The following is a 6705-nucleotide window of genomic DNA, read 5'->3' on the forward strand; positions in this document are numbered from 1 at the left end:
GATGATTTATGTATACGAAAGTGTGTTTTGGTATATTATAGCTGAATATATGCAAGAGTGGTGTCAAATGGTGGTTCACTTGAAGTGTATATATAGCCATTTTGAAAAACTAGCCGTTAAGAACTAAAGTTGTAACTTTTTTTTAACCTGTTTTGAACTATATAGCCGTTTAGGGGCTAAAGTTGCCAAATAATGAAACTTATGTTTGTCTTCTTCCCTTTGAATCTAAACCGTTACATTAAAAAAAAATAATAATAATTAAAAAAAAAAGGAGACTAGTCCCTGGAGGGACGAACGAGGCGGACGAGCAAGGAACGAGTCCCACCCAACGGTGTGGACTCGTCCCTGCAAGTCGAACGAAGCCAGGGACGAACCACTGGGGACCTTCTAAGGGTGTTGGCATCACCCGGATTAAAGGCGAGTGGTTCTCCCGACCACTAGTAGAACACCACCGCCAACGGTGAACCACTCACGGGTGGTGGAAATCGGGTGGAACTTTCACTTCCTACAACCACTCGTTCTCTTCTATATATTCTTTCCTTATTTTGTCCTTTTCTTTCCCTTTTGTCTTTTTCTTTTTGTTTTTTCTTGTAAGGGATAGTGTGGTGTGAGTGGTGGTAATGCCAACAAAATTTAGGTGAGTGGTGAGTGAGTGGTGGATTTAAGGTGGCGTAATGTGATTGGTTGAAAGTGAGTGGTGAGTGAGTGGTAGGTGATGGTGATGCCATCACCCTAACCTTGCATCGAGCCCCTTAGGTAATTACCGAACACCACCGTTGAATGGTTAAGGAAGATCATAGAAAGAAAACAACATATATAGATAGCTAGCTTTAACATTAAATATTTGTAGAGTAGAATACAAATTTAGGATACAGATCTAACCATTAATGTCACGAAGGCATTTATAAAAGGAAGGATGGTTTCCTTTTGTTTAAAGAGGAATAAATAGTGCGTGATTTTTTTTTGTTAAAAGGTCATTGTTGTGGAATTTTACTTGAAAATTTAGTGATGGATGGTCATTTGAATAAGAGTTACTATGCATATTGGGTAAACATTTGTATCTATTATAATTGTAACATCTTTAATGTAATATTTTACATCAACTATTTTTATATTAATATCAATATCACCGTCATCGCCATCACTACCACACCGTCACGACTACCATGTGAGCACGTATCTAGTTATATTATAAAGTATATAATATTAAGTTTCAAAATATAATTTTTGAGCCTATAAATTTATTTTTCTTATCCACTACAACGAATTAGTCACTTATACATACTTTATTTTACACAATTTTGAAAAATGCGTAAAATTTTGAAAGAATGTGTAAAATTTTGTTGAATAGTTTACGCTTATAGATGTGTATAAAGTGTCTACATCAATAAGCGCAGACACTTGTGTAGGTAGTCTCTACATCAACGACAAATTTATTGTAGTGATCCTTTCTATTTTTTTTAACGTATTCTTTCTATTTATTACATAATCTATTTGGTTTATAACGAGTATCATTTATTTGGAAGTTAGAAAAACTGTTAGTTGAAATTTAGAAAATACATCACAATGTAAACCGTACAAAAGGTGAAAAAAGTTGGAAAATAATTGGACCCGTTGTTGTTAAATACATAGTGATGCTAAGTTTTTGGCTCATGCATTGCACCAACTAACATAATTTTTTAATAAATAACTTAACAAACACTCAATATAATAAAATAACTTATATACATAATTGTGGTATTCTAACCTAATCATATAACATGAGACGATTTTTATGAATAGTTGTTACATCTATTAGTGAAGAAGGTTAAAGAGACATTTACACCATATGCTTACAATGATATTCATATTCGCAAGGAAGAAATGTCTTATCATGTGTATATAGGTAGAATGTATCATTCCATGATATTCTTTTGATATTATTGATAATAAAAAGCAGTTAAGAAGACAATTAAAAAAATAAATATATTTAGAATATAATTTTAACTCAAAGTAATTTATGATTATGAGTTTATAAGAAGAAAAATCTTATCATGAGTATATAAAAAGATTTGTCTCATGTTATCATGTCTATATTGTCAATATATCATGTATATATGAATCTTTGTAATCATATGTATTTTAATATATTATTTCAACTCAAAATATTATTATTTGTGTATAGATAGAAAAACTTAATACCGTATTTAGGGGTGATTACATGTATATAATTTTCACATAAGGTATGTTAAGTAAGTTTTTCTCTCTAGAAATCTTTGGGTGACAACGTTTTTTATCTAGAGTTTAAAATTGAAGATTATGAGGAAATTCTCTAGGCGAACCCAACTAAGATAACGTATTCATCAAATTTGTTCACTAATTATTAAAACGTTAATGATAGTATTATAATCTATAGTACCTAATAAAAATTCTTTATCTCTTTCCGTTTTTGAAAATGTTTTAAAAAATTGAAAATGACCTAAGTTTTCTTAATGAAACTTTTTTCTTGAAAAGACTTATAAGAAATAAGTTAATTTGCCCTTAATAAACTAATTTACACCATAAACTCTTATTTTACTTATTTACACCATAAACCTTTATCTTCAAAAATATTTTCCACTACCTTCTTTACATCAATTACATTTACATTAACTTACATCACACGTGTCACCATCATCACCGGTAGTCATCGTCATTGCCACCAATCGTCGTCACCACCATACCGCAGTTGTCGCCACGCCGTCACAGTGCGCGGGCATCATGCTTGTATATGAAATTTTCATAGACGACCCGTGTTAATAAAAAAAGTTATATCTAGTTATAAATTTACACAAAAACTCTCGTATCATATATAACTAAATAAACTATATTTTTCTAATTTAAAAGTTGTTCACGTATTATACAATTAATGAAACGACTCAACCCGAAAATAAATTTTTTTTTAATATATATATAACTTGATCAATTTACTTTAAGTCAAAACTTGGATAAGAAAAGTCTTGTTTCATCTTTTATAGCCATTACCATTGGAAAGTAGACTCTAACACGTTTTCGAGGATAGCTTAAACGTCAAAAATTAATTTACGGTTTGAAAGTTACGATCGTTTGAAAAATTGAGTTTTGTACTAAACGGGAAAAAGTTGCGGTGAACCCCTTCAAAGTTGCGGCGAACCTGAGAGGTCAGAAAAATTGACAAGGCCAAAGTTGCGGCGAACCCACAAAAGTCTGACAACAAAATCAACATCTTTGACACTCCAAAATGATTTGTAAGTTTCATTACTTAAACCCATACTCTAAATCAGTTAAACAACTCCAAAACAAGCATTTAACTTGACTTACAACCATAAAGGACATTTTCTTTCTTGAATTGTTCAAAAGCTACAATTTACAACCAAACGGGTCATTTACCCTAAGTGGCAAAATGGGCGATGTAACACCAAATTGATTTGTACTTCAAATGACCAGGAAATTGTTGACTTATAGACTTGAAATTCATCATATACAACATTACCATCAACATGACACAAGTATCGACAACCAAGAGTTGAAGAGAGGAGTAACTAGGTTTCTACCAATTACCATTTCTCCATGAAATGGTCCAAAACCTTCTATGCACCAAAAGCTCCAACTCACCTTCTAGCAAATTACAAGTTGTTCTTACTATCGGAACCACCTATAAAAAGGTAAACAACTAAAAGGACAAGCTTAACGCTTAGTGAGTACGTTTATACACAAATATGCACAAATTGAAATCAAATACAAAAGGATGAGAAATAGAACCTATATTACCACACAATTATTTCATCCATAAACACCTTCATATCAACACAACAATGTGAAACCATGTAATCAATCATCATATAAAACATACTATCCAACATTCAAACACATTGCCATATCCCATATGGTCTTATATCATCTTATCGTACATTCATCACTTTACCATGGGTCTCAATCATGAATTCTACACAATTACGCAAATATATATATTTCTACACATTCAAACAATTAACCAAATATCTCCTTCACATCCAAATTACATTGCCATACCCCGTATGGTCTTTATCACGTCATCTAAGTACTACATATAGATTCCACCATCATCATGTGTAATTGACCCAACATGTGAATAATCATATATAAAAGTACTCACCTCATCCGCAAAAGTCAAATACCAAGATGACCATAATACGATTGAGTATGCTTTCAACCTAGAAATTCATCATAATACGCAAATAAGGACATATTTCACATACCAAGCTATCTAGCCATAAACACTAATTTCACTAGCATTATTTTACCCAAAGGCTTCCCATTATAATGTTGGGTTGGTTCTTTACGAAATCTCATTTTATCAACCACAATGTGATCATCCATCTCATTACTTGAAATTACCGAATTCTCATTTTGACCCAAAAGATCACCAACAACTTTACCCACAAAATACTCAAGCAGCTTGACAAAATATGATCATTCCACTAAAAATCCCCAAATTGATTAACTTCAATGAACCCTAACTTAAACCAACCAAGATAACCCATTTTAATAAAAACCTCCAAATTTCATTAAACTCAAAACTCTAGTTTGAATTTAAGCAATATGACCAATTTCATTGAAAATTCCCAAGTTAATTAAGTCCAAGAACCTTAATTGAAATAGAGCAAAACAACCCACCATACAAGAACTCCTGAAAATACTACATCTTAAGAACTTTAAATTTAAAGTTGAAAATAAGTAAAATACCATACCTTAGATGAATTTTAACAAGATGGAAAATTGGTAATTCACTAGCTTTACTTGTTTCTTCCTTATGTGTACTCCCACTTAAACCCCAAATTCCATTGCTAGATATCTTGAAGTAGTTATTATTATTATTATTATTATTATTATTGTTGTTGTTGTTGTTGTTGTTGTTTTTTCTTGAAGAATTTATTTGATTAAGATTGAAATGAAAAACACATATCTAAAAGAAGATTTGACAAGAAATTGAGAATAAAAGAGATAGGAGAGGTAGTTGTGGATGGAAGAGTGAATCATCAAAACATATGGCGGGCACTTTACCCTCATGCCACGCCTTTTATCAATTTAAGTGGGTAAAATACCATTAAGGTTCCAACTAAAACAATCCTATTTTCTTGTGACTTAACAAGTGACCCATCTTCTAAAGCTTCTTCAAGTGCTTCCCTTAGTTTATTTTCTTGTAATTTCCTAAGCACTGATGTGTTGTTTTTCTTGTTGTTATCATCATGGATTTTCAGACCCATTTTTCTTTTTGCTTTTTTTTTGTCCAGAATTAAAGATGCACAGTGAGAAATTGGTTTCCATAGTGAAAGATGCATCAAATCACCCTCTGTTTTTTTTTTATGTTATGTTCATAAAAAAAATAGATATATAAAATTTGGCTTATTTATTGCCCTCTGAATTGCTTTCTGAATTTGTGTCATGGGATTTTGGTTAAAAGATTTGTTCTTTGTAATTCATAATTGGGTTAGTTTCCGTCCTTAAGGTTAGATGACTTTACTTGTAAACGATGTTGTTGATGTTCTTTTGCATCCAGTTGTTTGTTCATTCTTATGTTCTAACTTCTGGTTCTAGTCTTGGATCATCGTGTTCTTTAAGTTTGTTTTAGGGGTTCTCGAGCTACCGATCACGGATAGGAAAAAGTTGTACGGGAGACACAAAAAAGTGTGTGCCATCTCATCTTGAAGATCTATACGAGTTGTAAACGCAAAAGAGCGCAACATGGGCGTTATATTTCTTGGGCGTGATCGGTGATCATATGGAAAAGTTCAAAGGGTGAAATGGTTGGAAAGAAAGATGCAAGATAGGTTCAATATTGATCTGCCAAACTTTTGCTCCTTGTAAACTAATATGTATTGGGTTCAATATCATCATGGAATTTGATTTTCATTCTGAGAGCTCTATGGGTTTAGTTATGCTTTTTTTTTTTTTAATTTGAGGTCATTATTATGTGTTCTATATGTATTGATATCGTATTTTGTATGAGATATTTTAAAGTTAATGTTAATTGTATGTTATCTTGTTATTTGAAAACATAATAAAAACAATAGAGAAGGAAAATAGCTTTACAAAACATTTTAAGTAAAAACTCAATTTCATTTCTCTACTTTGTTCTTCCAAACAATAGAATTGCTTTCTTTCACATTTCTCAGGTTAATTCTCTTTCACTACCAAACAAAGGAAATTACTTAATTTCTCTCCCAATTTCATTTCTCTCTATTTCATTTCTCTGTTTCATTTCATTTCACTAAATTTCTCCGTACCAACGTGCCCTTAGTCCCATAGAGGAATTTTTCCTTTCAAGCTAGCGACCCTGCAACGCTGCCTGACGGTGAGACCCTAGAAACCTTGGCTGGATGAATATGCTTTTGCAGGGATTCGAACCTGGGTGGTGTTCCCACCAAGTCGCTTTTTAGGGGGCAGGTGGCCACTGGGCTATAACCCAGATTGTTATGTACGCGAGAATTCTATACCAATGCTTATAAATCAAGTGGCTTTGAGCTCTTTGTTATTCCACAATAGGCTCACGTTCGAGTCTAATCGGCGGCAAGTTTTTTTTATTTCCTTTAAATTGAAAGAACTAATGTTTACGTGTCGTTGATGAGGTGACATTGAGGTGTCGGGCCCTTAGGGCAAAACAATATTGAGATGACACGTAAGAAAAAGATGATGTGGGAGCTCTAAGATATGCCACATGAACATTGA

At 32.5% G+C, this 6705-nt stretch overlaps 1 long non-coding RNA gene across 1 annotated transcript; it reads right to left on the reverse strand.

The window, feature by feature from the left end:
• Positions 1-3309: 3309 nt before the first annotated feature.
• Positions 3310-5082, reverse strand: LOC122608464. The gene is made up of 2 exons (XR_006325226.1): positions 4728-5082; positions 3310-4190 (listed from the first exon to the last, which is right to left on the reverse strand). It is a non-coding gene; the product is annotated as an uncharacterized LOC122608464 (long non-coding RNA).
• Between the last annotated feature and the right edge of the window lie 1623 nt (positions 5083-6705).

Source organism: Erigeron canadensis, chromosome 7 (assembly GCF_010389155.1).
Source record: "Erigeron canadensis isolate Cc75 chromosome 7, C_canadensis_v1, whole genome shotgun sequence".
NCBI lineage: Eukaryota > Viridiplantae > Streptophyta > Magnoliopsida > Asterales > Asteraceae > Erigeron > Erigeron canadensis.